The 27,998-nt window shown below is 45.6% G+C and overlaps 1 pseudogene; it reads right to left on the bottom strand.

Annotated features, from left to right (window-relative positions):
- Positions 1-90: 90 nt before the first annotated feature.
- Positions 91-27,904, bottom strand: LOC147972536 (uncharacterized; annotated as a pseudogene).
- Between the last annotated feature and the right edge of the window lie 94 nt (positions 27,905-27,998).

Here is a 27,998-nt window from a genome sequence, read left to right as displayed (position 1 = left end):
GCATATATATCCTGAGTGTTGTCCATGGCGGCCATGGCTCAAAATCAAATGGAAAGACGACTACAGGAACAAAATGCACAGGAGACGGGGCTAGGAGGAGCGAAGCGTCACCGTGGGGGTGCTGCTGGAGTCGATTGAGCCCGACAGTGAACAGAGATGGCGGGAGGACACGTTGACGGAGACGGAGCTCTGTCCGTGAAGCAGACGAAGCAGGGGAGGCCATGGCGAGGAGGAAAACGGCGGTAGCTCTTGGACTTGGGCGATGCTTTGGCTCGGCGGTGCAGGAACGGCGAGGAGGGACTTGGCATCGGGGCGGCACGCTGCAAGGTCGGGGATGCGAGCGTCCATGGCGTCAGAGTGCACTATTTGAGACAAAGAGAGAAATTGAGATGTGTGAGAGAGAAAAAGGAGGAAGAAAGAGAGCATGGGAAGAAGGGTGGCACTCATCTGCTGGCTCCGACAAGTTGTGGTTGGTGGTCACCGGCGGCGGCATGCAAAACCATAAGAGGAGCTCCTCTCGTGGGGCTCGGGTGCGGGGAATCGTGGGAGGAGGCTGTGAGGACGGGCATGCTCGGGCGCTCGCTCGATCTCCTAGGGTGTAGAGGTGGCCGGGAGATGCGGGGAGGGGAGGGAGGACGGCGAGGTCAGGGCTGGGTGGGAGAGGACTGGATCGGGAGGGGGCGGGTACGGGGAGGAGGTGGTGGCGGCGGCGGGGAGATTGGGAGCAGGGGGTGGATGGATCTAATCTAGGGTTTGGGCTGCGGGGGGGGGGGGTTATCTCTTTTTCTTTTTTTTCTGTAGATAGATGGATGGATGGATGTGGGATGCATATATGGATGGATGGGTGCCATGTCATCGATCTATGGGAAGAGTTTTGATTGGTTCGAAAAAACAGTGATTTAAAATAGTTTCAAAGTACTAAAAATAGAGGGATTTTGTGAAGTAACTATCAAAACTATTTTGCAAAAGGGAATCACACAAATTTTCACTCAAGTCAGACCACATTTTATGGATGAGCACCAATTTGTATATATTTCTGATCTTTCTATCTATTTTTAATCATTTTCCAAGTGCCCGGATTGAGTTCTTTTTGTGAAGTACCTACCATATATTTGTTGCAAAATTGGACCAAATCAATTTTCTAAAATACTAGGCCATATTTGATTCACAATTAACCAAATGGTTGGGTGTCAAAAGCCTTGATCCACCTCTGGTGAAAAAGACAAATTCCCACTGATTCAGTAGGAAGCGGGTCAAATTTGAACTGCAGCTGCCTCATAGTTTGCTCTTTATTTTTTCAAAAAATCATTTCTAGATACATAAGTATCTATTTAATCAGAGAAACATCAAAAGTTTTCCAAGATTCAACCACTAGCTAGGAACAGTCAAACCCGTCGTTTTGATCGCATTTTGAAACGGGCATAAAAAATTCAAAAAAAATCAAAAAATTGGAAAACCTTCGCATTGTGTCATTATATGTGACCAAGTTCCAGGAAAAATAATAAACTTGTAATACGGCAATTATGCTAAAAAAGTGTTCTTAGAAATGAGCTATCATGCGTGAAGATTCATGGCTTTCAAGCCAAATGATCAATCTTATGGCCACATTCATGGCATAGTTTGTTCAAATGATCTCATATTGTGCACAAGGGTGCATCTTGGAATTCCAAACAATGTTGCCTAAGGGAGTTTTTATTTTATTTGCACGGAAAATTCATTTTCCATTTTCCGAGTGCCTGAATTGAGTTTTTTTGTGAAGGACCTGCCATATATTTGTTGCAAAATTGGACCAAATAAATTTTCTAAAATACTAGGCCATATTTGATTCACAATTGACCAAATGGTTGGGTGTCAAAAGCCTTGATCCACCTCTGGTGAAAAAGACAAATTTCCGCCGATTTAGTAGAAAGCGAGTCAAATTTGAACTGCAGTTGCCTCATAGTTTGCTCTTTATTTTTTCAAAAAATCATTACTAGATACATAAATATCTATTTAATCAGAGAAACAACACAAATTTTCCAAGGTTCAACCACTAGCTAGGAACGGCCAAACACGCCGTTTTGATCGCATTTCGAAACAGGCATAAAAAATTCAAAAAAAATCAAAAAATTGGAAAACCTTCGCATTGTGTCATTATATGTGACCAAGGTTGCAGGAAAAATAGTAAACTTGTAATACGGCAATTATTTTAAAAAAGTGTTCTCAGAATGAGCTATCATGCGTGAAGATTCATGGCTTTCAAGCCAAATGATCAATCTTATGGCCACATTCATGGCATAGTTTGTTCCAATGATCTCATATTGTGCACGAGGGTGCATCTTGGAATTCCAAACAATGTTGCCTAAGGGAGTTTTCATTTTCTTTGCACGGAAAATTCATTTTCCATTTTCCGAGTGCCTGAATTGAGTTTTTTTTGTGAAGGACCTACCATATATTTGTTGCAAAATTGGACCAAATAAATTTTCTAAAATACTAGGACATATTTGATTCACAATTGACCAAATGGTTGGGTGTCAAAAGCCTTGATCCACCTCTGGTGAAAAAGACAAATTCCTGCCGATTCAGTAGGAAGCGGGTCAAATTTGAACTGCAGCTGCCTCATAGTTTGCTCTTTATTTTTTCAAAATATCATTTCTATATACATAAGTATCTATTTAATCAGAGAAACATCAAAAAAATTCCAAGATTCAACCACTAGCTAGGAACGGTCAAACCCGTCGTTTTGATCGCATTTCCAAACGGGCATAAAAAATTCAAAAAAATCAAAAAATTGGAAAACCTTTGCATTGTGTCATTATGTGTGACAAAGTTTCCAGGAAAAATAATAAACTTGTAATACAACAATTATTTTTTAAAAGTGTTCTCAGAAATGAGCAATCATGCGTGAAGATTCATGGCTTTCAAGCCAAATGATCAATCTCATGGCCATATTCATGGCATAGTTTGTTCAAATGATCTCATATTGTGCACAAGGGTGCATCTTGGAATTCCAAACAATGTTGCCTAAGGGAGTTTTTATTTTCTTTGCACGGAAAATTCATTTTCCATTTTCTGAGTGCCCGAATTGAGTTCTTTTTGTGAAGGACCTATCATATATTTGTTGCAAAATTGGACCAAATCATTTTTATAAAATATAGGCCATATCTAATGCATAATTGACAAAATGGTTTGGTGTCAAAAGTTTTGGTCCACCACTTTTGAAAAAGACATTTTTTTGCCGATTCAGCAGGAAGCGGGTCAATTTTGAACTGCGTCTACCTTATAGTTTGCTCTTTATTTTTTAAAAAAATCATTTCTAGGTATATAAGTATCTATTTAATCATAAATACATGGTTTGGTGGCGATACATCAAGGTTTGGATGGTGGACGAGGGCCCCAACTCCAAAGCGCGTAAACTCGCATGCCCGCCGCGTGGTCACCGCATGGCTGTGGCATTTCCATGTGTTCTGGGCGGCCTAGGCATGTCTAGGGGGTTGGGTACTCCCCAGGCAGGTGCTAGGAAGAAAATTACAACATAAATTATCACGAGGAGACCGAACTATGCTCAAACATTAATTAGCAGCCAAGTGTTTGATTAGCGATACAGGAAATGCACGTGACCAATGGGCGTGAGTTTTGGCTGAGGATGATCATCTATTAAGAAGACTGTCTTCACAATTTTAGCTCAAAAGGAGGAGCCTAGGTGGTGCTTGCTTTGCAAAGTACCACTCTGGACATAAATATGAATGTTGAAGCTGGGCTCAAAATAATGAATGGATTGAGCTGAAATTTGGTGGGGGTGGTTATTTGGGCATAGGAAAGCACTGTCAAAATTTTATACCATTTGGACATGCCAAAGTGGTACTTCCTTCACAATGCTATTCCTTGGACAGAAACTTGGGAAAATTAGCGAGAGAAATTGGATAAATTAAATGAGCTCAAATTTGGTGTAGGTAAGTTACATAGGTATGGTCATGCCCTAGTAAATTTTCAGATCATTTGGGTAAGCCTAGCTAGTACTTACTTCACAAAGCTTCTCTCGATATAGAAACTTTGGAAATTTCCTGAGAAAGATTTAGTAGGCAAATGGAGCTAAATATTATCATGTCGCAATGATTTGGGTATGGAAGAGTACCCAAAAAGTTTGAGGGTAATAGGAGGGATCTGCATAACACTTGCTTTGCAATGTGCCAATCCGGCCATAAAATATAAATTGAACTTGGGCTCACATAGATGATTTGACTGGGCTGCAATTTGGAGGAGGGTGATAATTTGGGCATATGAATGAACTATATAAATTTCATGTCATTTGGGTATATAAAAACGGTACTTCCTTCACAATGCTTCTAGGTGGAAAAAAACTTTAGAAAATTTGCCGAGGAAGATTTACTGGGCAAATGGAGCTGAATTTTGTCATGAGGCAATGATTTGGATAGAAAAGAGTGCCCAAAATTTTTTAGGGCAATCAAGAATATATAAATAGCACTTCCTTCACAAAGTATTATTGTGAACAGAATAGGAAAATGAATATTGTTGAATTATTTTTGAACTAGGCAAGGAAGGTTTTTTACATATTTGACTAAGATATGACCCAAAGAATTTATGAGATTTTTTGGGAATTTTGGGAATGACAGAAATATAGGTTGCTTCACAACCTAGGGCAAAAACTGCCACATGGACATGACACATAGGCAAAACTGATGAGGTGGCGCCTAGTCATAGCAACCAACCACAATTTACAAGGTTATGACCATCTATATTGGTCATGATCAGCTAGAAATAAGGCGGCGGACCAGTGCTATCTGCTTTATGACCATTTCGTGTAAGGAAATTACGACCTTTCTGACCAAAATGGTCGTTATAGTTTACGGTTTGGAGCCCCCCAAACAGCTTTTGACAAATTGGTCTCAAATGGTCATAGATCTAAGACCAATTCTTTCAGGGTCACTGACAGAAGGTCACTAGTTGACATATTTCTTGTAGTGAGACCCGTAGACTAAACTTCTATCACAAGCAAAACATGATCACTCTTTGGGTGTTAATCACATAGCGATGTGAACTAGATTATTGACTCTAGTAAACCCTTTGGGTATTAATCACATGAAGATGTGAACTAATCACATGAAGATGTGAACTATTGGTGTGCAATCACATGACGATGTGAACTAGATTATTGACTCTAGTGCAAGTGGGAGACTAAAGGAAATATGCCCTAGAGACAATAATCAAGTTGTTATTTATATTTCCTTACATCATGATAAATGTTTATTATTCATGCTAGAATTGTATTAACAGGAAACATAATACATGTGTGAATACATAGACAAACAGAGTGTCACTAGTATGCCTCTACTTGACTAGCTCGTTGATCAAAGATGGTTATGTTTCCTAACCATAGACATGAGATGTCATTTGATAAACGAGATCACATTATTAGGAGAATCATGTGATTGACTTGACCCATTCCGTTATCTTAGCACTTGATCGTTTTAGTTTACTGCTATTGCTTTCTTCATGACTAATACATGTTCCTATGACTATGAGATTATGCAACTCCCGATTATCGGAGGAACACTTTGTGTGATACCAAACGTCACAACGTAACTGGGTGATTATAAAGGTGCTCTATAGGTGTCTTCGATGGTACTTGTTGATTTGGCATAGATCGAGATTAGGATTTGTCACTCCGATTGTCGGAGAGGTATCTCCGGGCCCTCTCGGTAATGCACATCACTCTAAGCCTTGCAAGCAATGAAACTAATGAGTTAGTTGCGGGATGATGCATTACAGAACGAGTAAAGATACTTTTCGGTAACAAGATTGAGCTAGGTATTGAGATACCGACGATCGAATCTCGAGCAAGTAACATACCAATGACAAAGGGAACAATGTATGTTCTTATGCGGTTTGACCGATAAAGATCTTCATAGAATATGTAGGATCCAATATGAGAATCTAGGTTCCGCTATTGGTTATTGACCGGAGACGTGTCTCGGTCATGTCTACATAGTTCTCGAACCCGTAGGGTCCGCACGCTTAACGTTCGGTGACGATCGGTATTATGAGTTTATGTGATTTGATGTACTGAAGGTATTTAGGAGTCCCGGATATGATCACGGACATTACGGGGAGTCTCGAAATGGTCGAGACATAAAGATTGATATATTGGACGACTATATTCGGATACTGGAAGTGTTCCGGGTGATTTCGGAGAAAACCAGAGTGCAGGAGGGTTACAGGAACCCCCCCCCCCCCCGGGGAGAAGTTATGGGCCACATGGGCCTTAGTGGAGAGATGGAGAGGGCCGGCCAGGGTAGGACGCATGCCCCCTCCCCCTCTGGTCCGAATTGGACTAGGGAAGGGGGGCGCCCCCTTTCCTTCTCCCTCTCCTCCTTCATTTCCCCCTCCTAGTAGGAGTAGGAAAGGGGAGTCCTGCTCCTACTAGGAGGACGACTCCTCCTCCTGACGCGCCCTGCAAGGGCCGGCCGGCCTCCCCCGTTGCTCCTTTATATACGGGGGCAGGGGCACCCCAGGACACACAAGTTGATTGTTCCAAGCCATGTGCGGTGCCCCCTCCACCATAATCCACCTTGATCATATCGTAGTGGTGCTTAGGCGAAGCCCTGCGTCCATAGCAACATCATCACCATCATCACATCGTCGTGCTGACGGAACTCTCCTGTGAAGCTCTGCTGGATCGGAGTTCGTGGGACGTCATCGAGCTAAATGTGTGCTGAACTCGGAGGTGCCGTACATTCGGTACTTGGATCGGTCGGATCGTGAAGACGTATGACTACATCAACCGTGTTCTCATAACGCTTCCTCTTACGGTCTACGAGGGAATGTAGATGAAACTCTCCCCTCTCGTTGCTATGCATCACCATGATCTTGTGTGTGCGTAGGAAAATTTGAAATTACTACGTTTCCCAACAGTGGCATCCGAGCCAGGTCTATGCGTAGATGTTATATGCACGAGTAGAACACAAAGGAGTTGTGGGCGTGAGTATATACATAATGCTTTCTGTTACTAGTTGATTCTTGATTTGGCGGTATTGTTGGATGAAGCGGCCCAGAACGACATTACACGTATGCTTACGCGAGACTTGTTCTACCGCCGTGCCTCGCACACAGGTGGCTAGTGGGTGTCTGTTTCACCAACTTTAGTTGAATCGGTTTTAATGATCAGGGTTCTTTCTGAAGATCAAAAAGCAATCACTATACTACATTGTGGTTTTTGATGCGTAGGTAAGAACAGTTATTGCTCAGCCCGTAGCAGCCACGTAAAACTTGCAACAACAAAGTAGACGACGTCTAACTTGTTTTTGCATGGCATGTTGTGATGTGATATAGTCAAGACGTGATGAGATATAAATTGTTGTATGAGATGATCATGTTTTGTTGAAGTTATCGACAACTGGCAGGAGCCTTATGGTTGTCTCATAATTGCATAAGATGCAAGCGCCATGTAATTGATTTACTTTATCGCTATGCGATAGCAATAGTTGCAAAAGAAATAGTTAGTGAGACGACCATGTGATGACACATTGATAAAGATCAAGATGATGGAGATCATGGTGTCATGCCGGCGAAGAAGGAGATCATGACGGTACTTTGGAGATGGAGATCAAAGGCACAAAATGATGATGGCTATATCATGTCACATATTTTGATTACATGTGATGTTTATCTTTTATGCTTCTTATTTTGCTTAGTATGACGGTAGCATTATGAGATGATCCCTCACTAAAAATTTCAAGGTATAAGTGTTCTCCCTGAGTATGCACCGTCGCGAAAGTTCTTCGTGCTGAGACACCACGTGATGATCAGGTATGATAAGCTCTACGTTCACATATAACGGGAGCAAGCCAGTTTTGCACATGCAGAATACTCGGGTTAAACTTGACGAGCCTAGCATATGCAGATATGGCCTCGGAACACTGAGATCGAAAGGTCGAGCATGAATCATTAGTAGATATGATCAACATAGTGATGTTCACCATTGAAAACTACTCCATCTCACGTGATGATCGGACATGGTTTATTTGATATGGATCACATGATCACTTAGATGATTAAAGGGATGTCTATGTAAGTGGGAGTTCTTAAGTAATATGATTAATTGAACTTCAATTTATCATAAACTTAGTCCTGATAGTATTTGCATATCTATGTTGTAGATCAATTGCTCGCATATAGCTTCCCTGTTTTGTTTATGATATGTTCCTAGAGAAAACTATGTTGAAAGATGATAGTAGCAATGATGCGGATTGGATCCGTGATCTGAGGATTATCCTCGTTGCTGCATAGAAGAATTATGTACTTGATGCACCGCTAGGTGACATAACTATTGTAGGAGCAAATGCAGATGTTATCACTACTGGAATCAGCTACTTTGCCATATGCCAGCTCTTTGCCGTCCGCTAGCAGATGGCAAAGAAGCCCTTTGCCATCAGCTACCCAAAAGCAGACGGCAAAGAACTGGCTGATGGCAAAGAAAGCCTTTGCCATCAGCCAGTTCTTTGCCGTCCGCTAGCTGACGGCAAAGATTCTTTGTCGTCCGCTAGCAGACGGCAAAGAGGGCGGGGGGCCCACTGAGGAGCTGGTTAAAAAAAACTTAACGGGCCCCCCTCTTTGCCGTCTGCTAGCATACGGCAAAGAGCAAATAAGCGGACGGCAAAGGGGGCGGACGGCAAAGATTTAACATATCTAACGGCCCGCCCCCCACCCCGCGCCCTCTCTCTCTGTTTCTCTCCTCCCATACGCGCGCCGCCGCCACCACCACTCGCCGCCGCCGCGCCCCGGCCCCCCCGCGCCCCACCGCCCCGGGCCCGGCGCCGCCGCCCCGCCCCCCCTCCTCCACCGGCCCCCCGCCTCGTCGCCACTGCCGCCGCCCCGCGCCCCCTCCTCCACCGGCCCCCGGCCCGTCTCAGCGCCGCCGCGCCTCGGCCCCCCGCCCCCCTGCGCCCCACCGGCCTGGGCCCGGTGCCGCCCCCCCAGGCCGCCCCGCCCCCCTCCTCCACCGGCCACCTCCTCCACCGGCCCAGGTGAGCTCTACCTCTCCTCTATTTTTCCTTTTTTTCTGTTTTTTTAGTTTTAGATTTATGTTTAGTTTAGATTTAGTTTCAATTTTAGTTTTAGGTTTAGGTATAGTCTTAGTTTAGTTTTAGGTTTAGATTTAGTTTTTTCCTTTTTTCTGTTTTTTTAGTTTTAGGTTTATGTTTAGATTAGATTTAGGTTTAGTTCAGTTTTAGGAAAGAAAAAGAAGAAGAAGAAAAAAACAGGAGAGGAGGAGAAGAAGAAGAGGAAAAAGGAAAGGAGGAAGAAGAGGAGGAGGAGGAGGAGAAGAAAAAACAAGAAGAGTTAGAAGAAGAAGAAAAAAACAGGAGAGAGGAGAAGAAGAAGAGGAGGAGGAGAAGAAAAAAGAAGAAGAGGAAGAAGAAGAAAAAAACAGGAGAGGAGGAGAAGAAGAAGAGGAAAAAGGAAAGGAGGAAGAAGAAGAAGAAGAAAAAGAAGAAGAAGAAGGAAAAAAGGAAGAAAAGGAAGAAAAGGAAGAAGAGGAAGAAGAAGAAAAGGAAAAAAGACCCCGACCCGGCACCCCGACACGACACCCCGACCCCGACCCCGAGACCCCGACCCCGACACCCCGAGCCCGACCCCGACCCCGACACCCCGACCCCCCGAGCCTGACCCGACACCCCGACCCCGACCCGGCACCCCGACACGACACCCCGACCCCGAGACCCCGACCCCGACACCCCGAGCCCGACCCTGACCCCGACACCCCGACCCCGACACCCCGACCCCAACCCCGACACCCCGACCCCCCGAGCCTGACCCGACACCCGACCCCGAGCCTGACCCGACACCCTGACCCCGACACCACACCCCGACCCCGAAACAACACCCCGACACCGACACGGCACTACCCCGACATCGACACGACACCCCGACCCCCCGACCCCGAAACAGCACCCCGACCCCGACATGGCACCCCGACACCGACAGGACACCCCGACCACCAACACCTCCCGAAAAGGTGTTCTTTGGCCTTCCAGAGGCCGACGGGGTCATATATTTGTGAATTATTAGTTAGGTCATATATTTTTCGATTTTGTTATGAAAAACATCATATATAATTGTGTTGATCGTGTAGTTTTAAATGTGCAGTTGTTTCATCGCTGCGAGGTTTGGTGTTCGACGACCTCGCCGTGCGTTTGACGAGCTCTGCCCCTTTGTTCGTGGGTGAGCACAAATGACAAGTCCTCCTCCCCCATTAATTATTTGATGTATTCCGATGAAACTTGATAGCTAGCTATATATGTGTCTTGAATCATCAGTATGCGTAACCAATATGTGTCTCCCGTTCGAAAGCGTCATAGTTATAAATATGCATGCATTTGCATATTTATAACCTTGATTCTTTCGAATTGTCCAAAGCTATCCATGGACAGCCCGAGTATGTGTAGATTGGGTTCGTTTTCCCATATGCTTTGCTCCGGATCCGACGCATATATTTCGTCAGTGCCTCCCCTGTTGTTCTCCGGGTACACATCCTCTCTGTTTATTGCAGAGACATGTATCAGGAGAACAGCGGGGAGGTGCTGCCGAAATTTTGCGTCGGATCCGGAGCATAGCATGGGAAAATAAACCCAATCTACACATACACGGGTGGGATTAGGACCTATCATTACCTATTAGAGTGTAGGTTGCATGGACGTAATAAAATTGACAAAGTAGATCAACTGATGAATATATACATGGTGAATTACATATATACTTGTTGTGTGTCCAGTAGCTCTGAAAGTCAAGATGAGTGACCGTGCTTGGATGTATACCGGTCACACTGGTCAGAACAAATGGAGCGCTGAATGGTTCACAAAAACTAAGGGGTTTGTGCAAGCCGCATTTGCAAATGGCCAAAAGAAAACCTGGTGCCCCTGTTTCCGGTGCGGCAATTGGGAAAAGAAGACAGAGGCTAAAATGGGCAAACACCTGCAGAAGAGTGGTTTTACGCCCGATTATACGGTGTGGACATTTCATGGTGAGTCTGCCCAACGTGACCAAGCTGAGGTGGATCATCGTCGCACTGACGAGCATGGTACCGAGATGGAAAACATGGTGCAAGGCTATGATGATGCTCGGGATTCGGACGAGGAGATGGAGGAATCTGCAAAGGCCTTCAATGAAATGTTGGAGTCTTCGAAACGTCCGCTCCACGAGCACACTGAGCTTTGTCAGTTGGATGCCATCTCACAAGTAATGGCTCTGAAGGCTCAGTTCAACTTGGGCAGAGAATGCTATGACGCAATTATGACAGTATTTGGATGCTTTCTACCCAAAGGCCATGTAATGCCTGCAAACCTGTACCAGTCGGACGAAATCCTCCGTGCACTGAAGATGCCCTATGAGAAGATACATGCCTGTGAGAAAGGATGTGCCTTATTTAGGCTTGACTATGCGGACTTGAACTATTGTCCCATTTGCAAGTCTTCCAGGTATATTGTGGTAGACAACGGTATGGGTGAGAAGACACAGACCAAAATCCCCGTTAGTGTTCTTCGGTATATGCCAATCGTACCAAGACTTCAACGTCTTTTCATGGTTGAAGAGACGGCCAGACAGATGACATGGCACAAAACAGGCAAAAGAACCGAACTAGATGCAGATGGGAATCTGATGATGGTACACACATCGGATGGTGTTGCGTGGAAAAAGTTTGATGAATTACATGCTGACAAAGCGGAAGATCCGAGGCATCCTCGAGTTGGCATCAGCACGGATGGGTTCAGTGTGTTTGGTATGACGGCAGCCCAATACAGTTGTTGGCCCGTATTTGTCTTTCCACTCAATCTCCCCCCCGGACAGATTATGCAAAGAAAGAACATTTTCCTGACATTTATAATTCCAGGACCCTACTATCCGGGCAAAAATATGAATGTGTACATGCAGCCTCTTAAGGACGAATTGCAAGAAGCCTGGGATAATGGGTTCAAGACATACGACGCCTTTAGCAAACGGAACTTCATAATGCGTGTCTGGTACATGTACTCGACACATGACTTGCCGGCGTATGCGCTATTCGTTGGCTGGTGTGTGCATGGAAGGTTCCCGTGCCCCACATGCAAGGGAGCTCTTGAGTTTCGTTGGCTTCAGGCCGGTCGCAAGTTTTCTTGCTTCGACATGCATAGACAGTTCCTGGATCCTCGCCATAAGTTCCGGAAAGACAAGAAGAACTTCATCAGGGGTAGAGTTGTCAAAAACTCTGCACCACCTGCATTGACAGGCCAACAGACCCTGGATCAGTTAAACGCTCTCGAGCCAGATCCACAACGTCCAGGGTACTTCAAGGGGTATAATACTAAGCACGCGTGGACTCACAAAACATGCTTATGGGATCTGCCTTACTTCAAAGACCTCCTTTGCCCACACAACATCGACGTGATGCACACTGAGAAGAATATCGCCGAGGCACTTTTTGGTACATTGTTCGGCATAGATGGGAAGTCAAAGGATAATACTAAGGCTAGAGTCGATCTGGAGGCGCTATGTGATAGGCCGTTACAAAACATGAAAGAACCGAAAGGAAAGCAGAACTGGATGAAGCCAAAGGCATGGTTCAATCTTGGAAGGCCAGCTATGAGGGAAATTCTCTTGTGGGTGCAACAGCAGTTGATGTTCCCCGATGGGTATGCAGCGAATCTAAAGAGGGGAGCGAATCTTGATAAACTGAAGATATTTAGTCTCAAGAGTCATGATTGGCACATATGGATTGAGCGGGTAATGCCGGTGATGTTGCGTGGCTTCATCCCTGAGGATGAATGGCTAGTACTGGCAGAACTCAGCTATTTCTTCCGTGTTCTTTGTGCGAAAGAACTATCGCCTGGCGTGCTAGAAGAAATGGAAGAGTTGGCGCCGGAGTTGATCTGCAAGTTAGAGAAGATCTTTCCACCGGGCTTCTTTAATCCAATGCAGCATTTGATTTTGCATCTCCCGACCGAGGCAAGATTGGGGGGGCCCGTGCAAAATCGTTGGTGCTACCCAACTGAGAGGATGCAGAAGACGCTTCGAGAAAAATGTAAAAATAAACGTAGAATTGAAGCATCGATGGCTGAGGCATTCATCACAGAGGAGGCGGCAAACTTCGTAACAGCGCACTACGAAGCCAAAAATCGTCATTTGCATAATCCGAAGCCTCGATACAATGCTGACGAGCCTAAAAAGGGTGGATCCAACCTCAGCCTATTCAAAGGGAATCTCGCACCAGCTAGTGTTTCACATCCAGTATCTATGGATAACGAAGAATGGCGGACCATTTCGTTGTATATCTTCAACAACCTGATAGAAGTGCGGCCGTACATCGAGTAAGTTCTCGGTACATTGTTTCGCAACTTCTATTTCCTTTGAACTACTCTTATTCCTGGATATGTCATACAGTCGATACGTCACCATATTCTCGTATGGAGCGGAGATCCAAAAGGATTCCGTCGAAGAGTATGAGCTTCTCGCAAAGCAAGGAGGTGGCTATCCCGGTTTCATCTCTTGGTTCAAACAAACGGTAATTTCTATTAGACAATTTCATATCATTCGCTAATTTGTGCATAATGCAACAATCCTTTCATATTAAACTTGTAGGCTAATTCAGAGTCTATGGACGCCGAATTGAGACAAGTCGCTAATGGTTTTGACTATAAGGTCCGTTCATTTGACAAGTACGACATCAACGGGTATCGCTTTCGTACCTATGGCAAAGAGCTATCTATGGCCGACCGAAAGTCAACAAATTGTTGTGTATCTGCTATCGGCGAAGGAGGTACCGAGTATTATGGGAGAGTTGAAGCAATTTATGAACTTCTGTTCTATGGTGAAAATCCACCGAATGTCGTAGTCTTCAAATGTTATTGGTTTCAGCCGAAGGAGACTAGAAGGACTCATGAACATGTAGGGCTAGTTGAAATCAACCAAAGCACTCATTTAGATGTTCCTGATGTCTATATTATGGCTCAACAGGCGACCCAAGTATTCTATCTACCGTGGGCCTGCCAAACTAATCCAAATCTGAAAGGTTGGGATGTCGTTTATGAAGTGCCGCCACGTGCTAGACTTTCTCCCCCAAAGGAAGAGGATTATGAACCTCACATTAACCCAGACACATATGAAGGAGAATTCTTCCAAGAGACACGTCTTTCCAAAAAGCGTTTCAAGAACCGCTATACTTCACCCCAAAACATTGAAGTAGACAGCGACAATGAATCCGACATCACCCCAGAGGAGGAACAAGAAGAGCCGGAACAAGAAGAGGTTACTGCTGCGGATGACCTGTCAATGCTTGACCGATTACGTCAAGGTGGCCTTGCACATGTTGATGCCAATGAACCCTATGAGCCCGTCATTGATTATAGTGATGATGATGATTATGCATTTATTGATGATACTGATCGAGATTATTAGTAGTGTCAGGTATTACATTTTTTTATGTTGTACTTGATGATGATACACTTAAGTGATACACATATTATTATTCATGTCGGTCTTTTTTTATGTTGTACTAATTTCGTTTACTGTTTGTCATGGAAGGTGTTGAAAGATGGTGGGCGCTGGTCGGGAGCGTGGTCTGAGGTCTTCCATTCCAGACGCACCTCTCCGCCGAGCGTTGCTGGACAGTATGGCCACACCGCCGGGCCCTTCTTCGTCGACCGCGGTGCCCAGCAGGGGACGAGGTAGGAAGAGAGGAGGTGGGGCACGTGGTCATGGGAGAGGAGGTAGGGTGACTGCTACGGCGCCTTCCTCGCCGCCACCCCCAGCCGTTTCACCCGAGCACGTGACTGCTAGGGTGGACTCGTCCGAGGAGGAGGCTACACGGACTCTGGTCCACGAGCCTCCGGTCCACGGGTCTTGGGCCCACGAGCCTCGGGTCGACTGGCCTTCGGCCCACGAGAGTTTGGCCCACGTGACCCCGGAGGAGCACATGTCCGGATGGGGTACCTGGCCGGATCAGCCCGAGGAGCCGAGTGGCCATGCTGATGATGGCGGGGAGCCGACTGATCTTGAGGAGGGGGGCACCGTCTACCAGCGTGGTGCTACACGGCTCCCGTCCGTGCTGGTGACCCGCGAGCAGAGGTGGTTGATTTTCCCTGATGGGGAGAGGTACGTAAGTGCATTTAATATTTTTGTACCTTGTGCATTCACGTTTTTTCAAATAACTAATGCGTTGGCCTTGTCATGCTGCAGGGGTTGGGACCACCATCATAGTGTCCGCCGGCCCAACTCCGTCCTTGGAGTTCTTTGCCGGCAAAACTTCCCGGGGTTTGTCACGTTGCCTGGTGAGGGTCGGCTTCCAGAGCTTGGATTGAGCTGGGAGCACTACGTGGCTGCCCCGGCCCCGCCGGATGAGATTATCGACGGTGTCGTGTGCAACACGAGGGCAGACATGGTGATCAGAAAGTTCTGGGTAATTTCTCCTTTACACATTTAAAAATCGTCAACTAGCTAGTTATTAATTGTACTAATCAATATTGTCTCATTTGATTGCAGACATTCTACAGGTGTGAGGAGGGATACGAGGAGGACGCGGCACATGTTATCGAGAACGTCTGCAAGCGCCTACTCCGGAACTTACGGCACGAGGCTCGGGTGCAGGCTGTTCGAGACTACTACGCCTTGCGTGGTATCAAGAAGACCAAGCCGGCATGCCGCGATAAGTTCCTGAGTAAGGAGCAGTACATGAAGGTAATTCTTAAGGCCTTCTCTACTTAAGTTCCTTCATTTAGTAATTCTTAGCCGTAGCGCTCAAGTTTCTATTTGCTAACTTAGGCGCCTCCGAGATGGTGTGCGGATCGGATGGATTGTTGGGAGGTGTTGGTCGATGAGTGGTGCTCACAACGATGGCTAGCCCTCCACAACGAGGCCAAGGACAAACGTGCCCAAATGGAAGGTGTGCCACACCATCAAGGCAGCTCCAACTTATATCAGTTCGGGCGCAACTGGGTATGTGGTTTGCTTCATGATTCATGCAATTCATTCATCATGCTAGCTTGAGCCCTTTAATTACTAATTTTCATTGTTTCTCTCTTTCAGGCACGCTACAATAAGGCGGATAAGGTGCCAGAGGTGTACGACCTGTATGCCATGGCCCACACTGCCTCTTTCAAGAAAGTCAAGGCTTTCTCTTAGTCTGACCTCGATGATGCAAACAACTTCACCAACATCTCCTCCCACAACAAGCTCGTGAGATATAGAGATGAGGGGAAGGCGAGGAAAGGGGAGGACTTTAACCCGAGCCAGGGTCCCATTGATCCAGAGCTGTTGATGATATCTGGTGGCGGGAGGTCCCATGGCTCCATAGCCATTGGAGATGGACTTATCCGTTGTCCTAGCACTCTCCCGGAGATCAAGGCGCGCCAGTCGAGCTCCGCTCCTGAGATAAGGCCTCGTGAACGGCCAGTGCAACTCGCCATCAAGGTTAGTGATACGTACTCAGTTATCTTTCTCCATTACATTGTGTGTGCTTCCATCAATGATTACAAATGGTCATGTGAGTGGTGTTGCAGGCTGCTATACAGAGTGAGAGAGATAGAACGGAGAAACTTCTGGCGGAGGCGGCGGAGAGGCAGCGGGAGTTGGAGGAGAGGACGACAAAGATGATGGAGGAGGAGAGGGCACGGAATGACATGCAGGCAAGGGCCATGTACGAGCTCCTTGTGGTAAGTTTCTTCTGCAGATTAGCCAAAACATTCATGTAGTGTTTGTCTCATTACTAACTAGTATGACTGAGTCGTCAAAACCAAATGTGCAGTCTGTGTGCGAGAAGACAGGTCAGACCGCTCCGCCGATGCCAGTGATTGCTCCTGGGACCACGGTGAGTTTTATTTGAATGGACATTACTTGCTAGTCTTAACATTTGAGTGTCATCATGCTAACAAGACATTGGAAATGATCTTTGGTGCAGCGTAACTCCAGACAAGCATCGCACGATCCTTCTCCAGCTACCGACACGAGCCACCCCGCTCCTACACCTCCTACATCTTGGTAAGTTTATCTAGTGTTTTCCTTAACACATGCATAAAGACCTAGACTTAGCTTTATTTCCTCCAATGCTTACCATAATGACCTAGACTTAGCTTCTTCTCCTCCAAAATGACTTAATAAGCTTACTGACCTCCAAAACCATCCATTTTACCTAAGTTAGCTCTAAAACGATCTGTACTTAGCTTACTTATGTCAAAAATTACATAATTAGCTTAGTTAGCTCATAGACGATCCATTTTACCTAAGTTAGTTCTAAAATGACCCATTTTATCTAGGTTAGCTTATAAATGATCCAGTTCATCCAAGTTAGCTCAAAAATGACCCATTTTACCTAGATTAGCTCCTAAATGATCCATTTTACCTACGTTAGCTTTAAAATGACCCATTTCACCTAGGTTAACTCCAAAATGACCCATCTTACCTAGGTTATCTCATAAACGATCCATTTCAACCAATTTAGCTCATAAACGATCTATTTCACCAAGTTAGCTAAAAAACGATCCATTTCACCTAAATTAGCTCTTAAATGATCCATTTCACCTAAGTTAGCTCAAAAAGATCCATTTCAACTAAATTAGCTCATAAATGATCCATTTCACCTAAGTTAGCTCAAAAACGATCCATTTCAACTAAGTTAGCTCATAAATGATCCATTTCACCTAAGTTAGCTAAAAAACGATCCATTTCACCTTAGTTACCTCAAAAACGATCCATTTGACCTTAGTTAGCTCATAAACGACCCATTTCAACTAAGTTAGCTCATAAATGATCCATTTCACCTTAGCTAGCTCATAAACGACCCATTTCAACTTAGTTAGCTCATATATGATCCATTTCACGTAAGTTAGCTCATAAATGGCATACTCTTCTTGTTCTAGTCTTCTTCTTGTTCTACTCTTCTTGTTCTAGTCTTCTTCTTGTTCTACTCTTCTTCTTCTAACTTTCTTATTTTTCATTTTGCAGATTTCATTCACTTGACGAAAGCTTGCATAGATGGAGTGCTCCTTATCACTTTCTCTGTTTCTTTTGTATCGTTGAACTATGCATGTATCGTTCGATGAAACTATTGTAATATATATGGTTGGATGCCTCTATGTTGAACTTGTTATGTATGACGGAACTATGCATGTAATATATATGGTTGGATGATGAAGTTATGTGTTGGATATCTTATATGTTTGCTCTGTAATGGCCTTTTGAAATATATCTATATATGTCATATATATTTGTGATGAAAATTGTTGGATTTAATAAAAAACAGATAAAAGAGCCAATATGCAGGCTCTTTGCCGTCTGCCACCGATGGCAACGGGCTCTTTGCCGTCCGCGGCGGACGGCAAAGAAGGCACGTGGCATCCAGCTGTGCTTCCTGGGAGCTGACCCGTTTGGTCAGTTTGCCTACAGTGGCAGACGGTAAAGACTTTGCCATCAGTGGCTGATGGCAAAGAACCTGCCATGTAGTGACGTGTAGATGACATCATACGGCGGACGGCAAAGGCACTAGAAAGTTTGCCGTCAGCGGTGGACGGCAAAGGCCTGCCGTTAGCCACTTAACGGACTGACAGCGCAATTATTGCCGTCCGCCTTCTTTGCCGTCTGCCGCGCTCTCTTTGCCGTCTGCGGCGGACGGCAAAGACTTTGCCATCAGTAGCAGACGGCAAAGTAGCTGTTTACCGAAGCCTACTTTGCCGGAGCCTTTTGCCGTCCGCGGCTGACGGCAAAGGCCTTTGCCGTCCGCCATTCATGCCTTTGCCGTCCGCCGTGGCAGACGGCAAAGTAGCTGATTCCTGTAGTGTATGAACATTTGACAAACTCGGTATGATGACTAATTAATAGTTTAGTGCACCATGCTTTACAGCTTAGAACCGGGACTTCAAAAAAAATTTGAATGCCACAGAGCATATAAGATGTTCTAAGAGTTGAAATTGGTATTTCATAGTCATGCCCGTGTCGAGAGGTAGGAGACCTCCGACGGTACTTTGCCTACAAGATGGAGGAGAATAGCTCTAGAACTTGGTGATGAACTATAATATGTAAGGGATGATGAAAGTAATTCACAAGCTCTTCGCGATGCTGAAATCGGCGAAGGTAGAAATCAAGAAATAGCATCAAGTGTTGATGGTTAACAATACCAAAAGTTTCAAGTAAAAGGGCAAGGGAAAGAAAGGGAACTTCAAAAAGAGTGGCAAGCAAGTTGCCACTCCCATGAAGAAGCCCAAAGCTAGACCCAAGCCTGAAACTAAGTGCTTCTACTGCAAAGGAAATGGTCACTGGAAGCGGAACTACCCCAAATACTTGGCGGATAAGAAGGATGGAAAAGTGAACAAAGGTATATTTGATATACAGATTATTGATGTGTACTTTACTAGTGTTCATAGTAACCCCTAGGTATTTGATACCGATTCAGTTGCTAATATTAGTAACTCGAAACAGGACTTACAAAATGAACAAAGACTAGTTGAGGGCAAAGTGACGATGTGTGTTGGAATAGATTCCAAGGTTGATAAGATCACCATCGCATACTCCCTCTACCTTCGGGGTTAGTGTTGAACCTAAATAAATGTTATTTGGTGTTTGCGTTGAGCATAATATGATTGGATCATGTTTATTGCAATACGGTTATTCATTTAAGTTAAAGAATAATTGCTGTTCTGTTTACATGAATAAAACCTTCTATGTTCATACACTTAAAATAAATGGTTTATTGAATCTCGATCGTAGCAATACACATATTCATAATATTGAAGCCAAAAGATGCAAAGTTAATAATGATAGTGCAACTTATTTGTGGCACTGCCGTATAGGTCATATTGGTGTAAAGCGCATGAAGAAACTCCATGCTGATGGGCTTTTGGAATCACTTGATTATGAATCACTTGATGCTTGTGAACCATGCCTCATGGGCAAGATGACTAAGACTCCGTTCTCCGCAACAATAGAGCGAGCAACTGACTTATTGGAAATAATACATACTGATGTATGCGGTCCGATGAGTGTTGAGGCTCGTGGCGGGTATCGCTATTTTCTGACCTTCACAGATGATTTGAGCAGATATGGGTGTATATCTACTTGATGAAACATAAGTTTGAAACATTTGAAAAGTTCAAAGAATTTCAGAGTGAAGTGGAAAATCATCGTAACAAGAAAATAAAGTTTCTACGATCATATCGCGGAGATGAATATTTGAGTTGTGAGTTTGGTCTTCAACTAAAACAATGTGGGATAGTTTCACAAATTAATGCCACCTGGAACACCACAGCATAATGGTGTGTCTGAACGTCATAACCGTACTTTATTGGATATAGTGCATTCTATGATGTCGCTTACCGATTTACCACTATCGTTTTGGGGTTATGCATTAGAGACAACTACATTCACGTTAAATAGGGCACCATCTAAATTCGTTGAGATGACACCGTATGAACTATGGTTTGGCAAGAAACCAAAGTTGTCGTTTCTTAAAGTTTGGGGTTGCGATGCTTATGTGAAAAAGTTTCAAACTGATAAGCTCGAACCCAAATCGGAGTAGTGTGTCTTCATAGGATACCCAAAAGAAACTGTTGGGTACACCTTCTATCACAGATCCGAAGGCAAGATATTTTGTTGCTAAGAATGGATACTTTCTAGAGAAGGAGTTTCTCTCGAAAGAAGTGAGTGGGAGGAAAGTAGAACTTGATGAGGTAATTGTACCTTCTCCCGAATTGGAAAGTAGTTCATCACAGAAATCAGTTCCAGTGATTCCTACACCAATTAGTAAGGAAGCTAATGATGATGATCATGAAACTTCAGATGAAGTTACTACCGAACCTCGTAGGTCAAATAGAGTACGGTCCACACAAGAGTGGTATGGTAATCCTATTTTGAAAGTCATGTTACAAGACCATGACGAACCTACGAACTATGAGGAAGCGATGTTGAGCCCAGATTCCGCAAAATGGCTTGAGGCCATGAAATCTGAGATGGGATCCATGTATGAGAACAAAGTATGGACTTCGATGGAGTTGCCCATTGATCGGCAAGCCATGGAGAATAAATTGATCTTCAAGAGGAAGACGGACGCTGATAGTAGTGTTACTATCTACAAAGCTCTAATTGTCGCAAAAAGTTTTCGACAAGTTCAAGGTGTTGACTACGATGAGATTTTCTCACTCGTAACGATGCTTAAGTCTGTCCGAATCATGTTAGCAATTGCCACATGTTATGAAATCTGGCAAATGAATGTCAAAACTGCATTCCTTAATGGATTTCTTAAAGAAGAGTTGTATATGATACAACAAGAAAGTTTTGTCAATCCTAAAGGTGCTAACATAGTGTGCAAGCTCCAGCGATCCATCTATGGACTGGTGCAACCATCTCGGAGTTGGAATATATGCTTTGATAGTGTGATGAAAGCATATGGTTTTATACAGACTTTTGGAGAAGCCTGTATTTACAAGAAAGCGAGTGGGAGCGCTACAGCCTTTCTGATAAGTATATGTGAATAACATATTGTTGATCGGAAATGATGTTGAATTTTCTGGAAAGCGTAAAGGAGTGTTCGAAAGGAGTTTTTTCAAAGAAAGACCTCGGTGAAGCTGCTTACACATTGAGCATCAAGATCTATAGAGATAGATCAAGACGCTTGATAAGGTTTTTCAATGAGTACATACCTTGATAAGATTTTAAAGTAGTTCAAAATGGAACAGTCAAAGAAGGAGTTCTTGCCTGTGTTGCAACGTGTGAAGTTGAGTAAGACTCAAAACCTGACCACGACAGAAAACAGAAAGAGAATGAAAAATCGTTCCCTATGCATCAGTCATAGGTTCTATAAAGTATGTTATGCTGTGTACCGGACCTATTGTATACCTTAGCGTGATTTTGGCAAGGGAGTACAATTGTGATCTAGGAGTAGACCACTGGACAGCGGTCAAAATTATCCTTAGAGGACTAAGGAAATATTTCTCGGTAATGGAGGTGATAAAGAGTTCTTCGTAAAGAGTTACGTCGATGCAAGCTTTTTACACCGATCTAGATGACTCTAAGTCTCGATCTAGATACATATTGAAAGTGGGAGCAATTAGCTAGAGTAGCTCCGTGCAGAGTATTGTAGACATAGAAATTTGCGAAATACATACGGATCTAAATGTTGCAAACCCATAGACTAAACTTCTCTCACAAGCAAAACATGATCACTCTTTGGGTGTTAATCACATAGCGATGTGAACTAGATTATTGACTCTAGTAAACCCTTTGGGTATTAGTCACATGAAGATGTGAACTAATCACATAAAGATGTGAACTATTGGTGTGAAATCACATGACGATGTGAACTAGATTATTGACTCTATGCAAGTGGGAGACTGAAGGAAATATGCCCTAGAGGCAATAATCAATTTTTTATTTATATTTCCTTACATCATGATAAATGTTTATTATTCATGCTAGAATTGTATTAACAGAAAACATAATACATGTGTGAATACATAGACAAACAGAGTGTCACTAGTATGCCTCTATTTGACTAGCTCGTTGATCAAAGATGGTTATGTTTCCTAACCATAGACATGAGTTGTCACTGATAAACGGGATCACGTCATTAGGAGAATGATGTGATTGACTTGACCCATTCCGTTAGCTTAGCACTTGATCATTTTAGTTTACTACTATTGCTTTCTTCATGACTTATACATGTTCCTATGACTATGAGATTATGCAACTCCCGATTATTGGAGGAACACTTTGTGTGCTACCAAACGTCACAACGTAACTGGGTGATTATAAAGGTGCTCTACAGGTGACTCCGATGGTACTTGTTGAGTTGGCATAGATCGAGATTAGGATTTGTCACTCCGATTGTCGAAGAGGTATCTCTAGGCCCTCTCGGAAATGCACATCACTCTAAGCCTTGCAAGCAATGCAACTAATGAGGTAGTTGCGGGATGATGCATTACGGAACGAGTAAAGAGACTTGCCGGTAACAAGATTGAGCTAGGTATTGAGATATCGACGATCGAATCTCGAGCAAGTAACATACCGATGACAAAGGGAACAACGTATGTTGTTATGCGGTTTGACCGATAAAGATCTTTGTAGAATATGTAGGAGCCAATATGAGAATCCAGGTTCCGCTATTGTTTATTGACTGTAGACGTGTCTCGGTCATGTCTACATAGTTCTCAAACCCGTAGGGTCCGCACGCTTAACGTTCGGTGATGATCGGTATTATGAGTTTATGTGATTTGATGTACCGAAGGTAGTTCGGAGTCCCGGATATGATCACGGACATGACAAGGATTCTCAAAATGGTCAAGACATAAAGTTTGATATATTGAACGACTATATTCGGATACCGGAAGTGTTCCGGGTGATTTCGGAAAAAACCGGAGTGCCGGAGGGTTACCGGAACCCCCCGGGAGAAGTTATGGGCCACGTGGGCCTTAGTGGAGAGTGAGAGGAGCGGCCATGGCCGGCCGCGCGCCCCCTCCCCCTCTGGTCCGAATTGTACTAGGGAAGGGGGGCAGCGCCCCCCTTTCCTCCTTCTCCCTCTCCTCCTTCCTTTCCCCCTCCTAGTAGCAGTAGGAAAGGGGAGTCTTACTCCTACTAGGAGGAGGACTCCTCCTGGCGTGCCCTGCATGGGCCAGCCGGCCTCCCCCCTTGCTCCTTTATATACGGGGGTAGGGGCACCCTACGACGCACAAGTTGACTGTTCCAAGCCGTGTGCGGTGCCCCCTCCACCATAATCCACCTCGATCATATCATAGTGGTGCTAAGGCAAAGCCCTGCGTTGGTAGCAACATCATCACCATCATCACGCCGTCATGCTGACAGAACTCTCCTGTGACGCTCTACTGGATCGGAGTTTGTGGGACGTCATCGAGCTGAACGTGTGCTGAACTCGGAGGTGTCGTATGTTCGGTACTTGGATCGATCGGATCGTGAAGACGTACGACTATATCAACCGCATTCTCATAACGCTTCCGGTTACGGTCTACGAGGGTACGTAGATGAAACTCTCCCCTCTCGTTGCTATGCATCACCATGATCTTGCGTGTGCGTAGGAAAATTTGAAATTACTACGTTCCCCAACAGGAAGGCACTAAGTAAACCACACCTACGTGTGCAAAACTAAGAGTTATTTTGAGCTCAAATTGCATATAAATAAAATAAACTACCACATATAATTCCTCCCAAATTACTAAAACCCATAAATTAATGACTATATAAAGCATTAGAAAAGCTAATCTAGCAATGAGAGATGAAAGGACAAAGTTGCTTATCTTTGTGATCACTTGAATGAATGGGGGCCTTCAAATCTTGACAAAATTTGGGCAAAATGTGAGATGAGCTCGAGGTAGAGGGGGAAGAACAGAGAGGAGAGGGGAAAGGGGAAAAATAGAGAGAACTCGATCGTGGGTGGACGAAGGGTTGATATAGGATGACGTTTAGCACCGGTTTATGCCACGAACCGGTACTAAAGGTGCTGAAGGGGCCTCAGAATGACAACATCCTGCCACCACTCTCTTTAGTATCGGTTCGTGATACGAACCGATGCTAAAGATTCGCCACGAACCAGTACTAATGAGAGCGGCCCAGCTAGCCGTTGAAACCGGCACTATTGGTCACGTTAGTGCCGGCTCAATTACAAACCGGGACTAATGAGCTGAACATATGACTCTTTTTCTACTAGTGGATGATCCTCTAGAGCATATTTGGATCCACGCTGAAAATCACTAAATTATGCTTTTTATGTTTTAATTATGCATGATAAACAAATTATATGTTTGGATTATGTATTTTTTATGTACAAATAATTTGTATTTGTGTGCGGTGCTCGTTGTTTGTGCATGATGATCAACATGCATGTGTTCGCATGGATTTTAGGTTTCAAAAATAGGGATTGTGGCTCCAAATGGGGACATTTGATAGCCAGAGTCGCGGCGTCCGCAGTCGCGTCCGTGGACGTATAAGGGCCCGGATTTGTTCCAGTTCAGCTGTAGGTGCTCTAGCTAGTCTTGATTAGTTGAAGAAATTGGATGGGCAAAACTACCCTTTTAAATGAATACACACAACGGCGTGTCCACCAGACACCAGTTGCATAAGTCGCTGAACGAAGCCGGGATGAAACCTTTACGCAACAGTACTACACGAAGGAAGTCTCGGCTAACAGTCTAACACAGCCGTAGGTATTTTCAAAATCAAGTTTAAGCACAATAGTTTCCTGCCCAGAAACATGAAGACCGTGCACAATTTCATGGAGAGACATACTCGCATCAAGTATATATTACGTCCCTTGATAAATTTGTCTGAGTAAGGGTTTTGTAGCAAATCGAGGCTAGCCGGGTTGCAAAAGCTTTGTCGACGAACTCGAACAACACCTTAATGAAGGCTATCCGCCTAAGCAGATGGATATTATTAGCCCCTTTACATTTGGTGACGAGGGAAAGGATGGCATAATTTAACATTTTTTTGTCCACCATACCCAAACAAAAACCATAACGAATCAGGTAAACTAGACCTTCAAGAGTTCCACAGAACTTCTTAAAAAGTAGTCGAAAAATCATCCAAACCCGGTGCAGTATTGATTTTGGAAGACGAAACCACAAGGTAAATTCCTTCACAAGAGAAAGGGATCATAAGTGACTAGTTGTCTTCCGGTGAGACCCGGGATCCCAGACCCAAACCACAGGAGCAAGAGGCACCCTGGGATAAGGGCCCCACTAAGAAGACCATGATAGGAGTCATAAACATGATGCTGGATAGCATTGAAAGAAAAGAGGTCCCCCTCCATCGAGGGGAGATGCGCAATGAAACACTTATGACGGCGAAAATAATATGAGTTAGAGCAAGTACAATAAGGTGACAGAAGCAGGCTATAAGGATTAAAATATTATATCTTTGCTTAGTTAGAGATGAGAAAAGAGGAGAGAGAAAAAAAGCGAGCTCTTAGTTTGTAGTCAGCTGCAACACAAGCCGCAAGACAGTTTGTGAGGTTCTAAAATGGGCCAATAATTCATGAAGTACAGAGCACACAATTAAAATATGCTATTGTACATGCTGGCTATTAGCTAGGTTGGCTGTAGATGACATAAACTCTTTATAGCCGATTTTCTATACTATTATTAACCATGCTATTAGTGTCGCCCTTCGGAGTCTAGGTTAGGCGGCCTCGCAGCCGCGAATAGATTTCTTCCTAGGAGTGAATATCCATCAACTTCATCTCAAGGTCATACTGCTGAGATCATCCACCCTTACCTGGAATCAGCAATTTGGTCAAGGGCACGGATCTCGGAGGTAATGTTATTTTTAGCGTGGTTAGAGTCACAATGTCTATTCACACCCCATCCCTTCAGAAACGTGATCTCACACGTACGTGGAATTGAATCAACGGCTGCTGATGACTGTCGTACAAAAGTTGTTGTACGTGTAGCAGGTCTCCTTCAGAAACTGACACAATCTTTGGGAAAAAAATTCCAATTATCAAGAGGCCCGGAGGATCTAGTCCTAGAAGCCATCAAGGAGCTCCACTTAGAAATCACCATCTCCGGGAATGATTCAACCTCAAGCCATGCAAATTCGAAATGAAATCTGGATGGTGGTCCAAGCAACCGTTCCCCAGAGTCAACCACTAACAGGGCATGGTCAGAAACAACGTGCACATTAGGGCATCTCCAGCCGCGCCTCAGGAAGGCCTCCTCAGGCGTTTTTCTTGCGCCGGCGCCGAAAAATCGGCCCAGTCGCGCCCCCAGGAGCCTGATTTTCGCCAGCCTGGGCCGAAAACAGCGCCGGCGGACCCAGACCGAACCCGGCGCGCTGGGGGGCGCCCGGGGACGCCGGGCAAACTTTTTTGGCGCGAAAAAGCCGCGGGCCCGCCGCGTCAGCGACACGGCTCTCTTCTCATCCTTTCGTCGTCCTCATCGCCTCGTTTCCCGCGGCGAATCAATGCCAAAGCTGCCGCGCTGCCGCACCGGTCAGCCTGCGCCATTGATGCCTCACGGGCGGCGCAGTGAAGGCCGGACGACGCGCGTCCCTCGCCCTCCCTCGCCCGCCACGCGTACACACGGCGGCCACGCGTACGGGCGGCGTCTCGGCCTATATAAGACGCGCACCAGCGTGCTCGGCGATCACACTCTCTCGCCGTCGTCCCTCCCTCTCCTCTCTCTCGCCGTCGTTGTCCCTCCCTCTCCTCTCTCTCGCCGTCTCCATCTATGGCCGAGCGCTTCCCTGGTGACGGCGCGGCGGCGAACGGCTTCGGCCGCCGCCATCTCCACGAAGACGAGGCTCGCCTCCTTTACGAGGCCGGGTACCCGGTCCCGCCGGACATGCGGGTGCCCGGCGCGTGGAGGATCAGCGCCGGCGGCGTGCCGGTGCCACCACCACCCACCGGGGCGGCGCGGCGTGCGGAGATCACACGCATCCGCGCGTCCCTGCCACGGGCGGCGAGGAAGGGGCCACGGTACGTCCCCGACAGCCCGCTCTGGGAGCCGTACTTCCGCCGCCGTCACGCCGAGCAGCTCGAGGCCACCAACGGCGTCGTGCCCTCCGGCAGGCTCAACTCCAATGGCCAGCGCCGGTGGTGGGGCGTGCCCGGGCGCACATTGGAGGCCGTCCTCGAGTACATCGAGGGCGGCAACACGCCGCGCCTCGAGTACCCCGAGCCCCCCTCCTTCTCACGCCGCCGGGGAAGCTCCTGGACCCCGAGGTGCATGGAGACCGGGGGGTCCTCCTCGTCGTCCGGCGGCTCGCCCTGCCTCCGCCCTGCCAAGCCGGAGCCCCAGGACACGCCGGTCAGTGCCCGCACGCGCAGCTCCGGCGTCCGCATCGGCGCCAATGCCTCCCCACCCACCGGCCGCTTCGTCCTCGTCAAGCCCAAGCCGGAGCGCGGCCTCCCCGCGGAGTACGAGGAGATAGCCCAGCGCGGCATCTCCGACGAGGACGCCCTGCGGTGGGCGCGGGACGACTACCTCCGCAACGAGATGGTCCGGCAGCGCCGGGCCCTGGAGGAGATCGCCGCCCGC

This window comes from Triticum urartu, chromosome 5A (genome assembly GCF_056163025.1).
Source record: "Triticum urartu cultivar PI428250 chromosome 5A, HENAU_Tu73, whole genome shotgun sequence".
Taxonomy (NCBI): domain Eukaryota; kingdom Viridiplantae; phylum Streptophyta; class Magnoliopsida; order Poales; family Poaceae; genus Triticum; species Triticum urartu.
The sequence above is the reverse complement of the archived record's forward strand: the minus strand, read 5'-3'. Positions and strand labels throughout refer to the sequence as shown.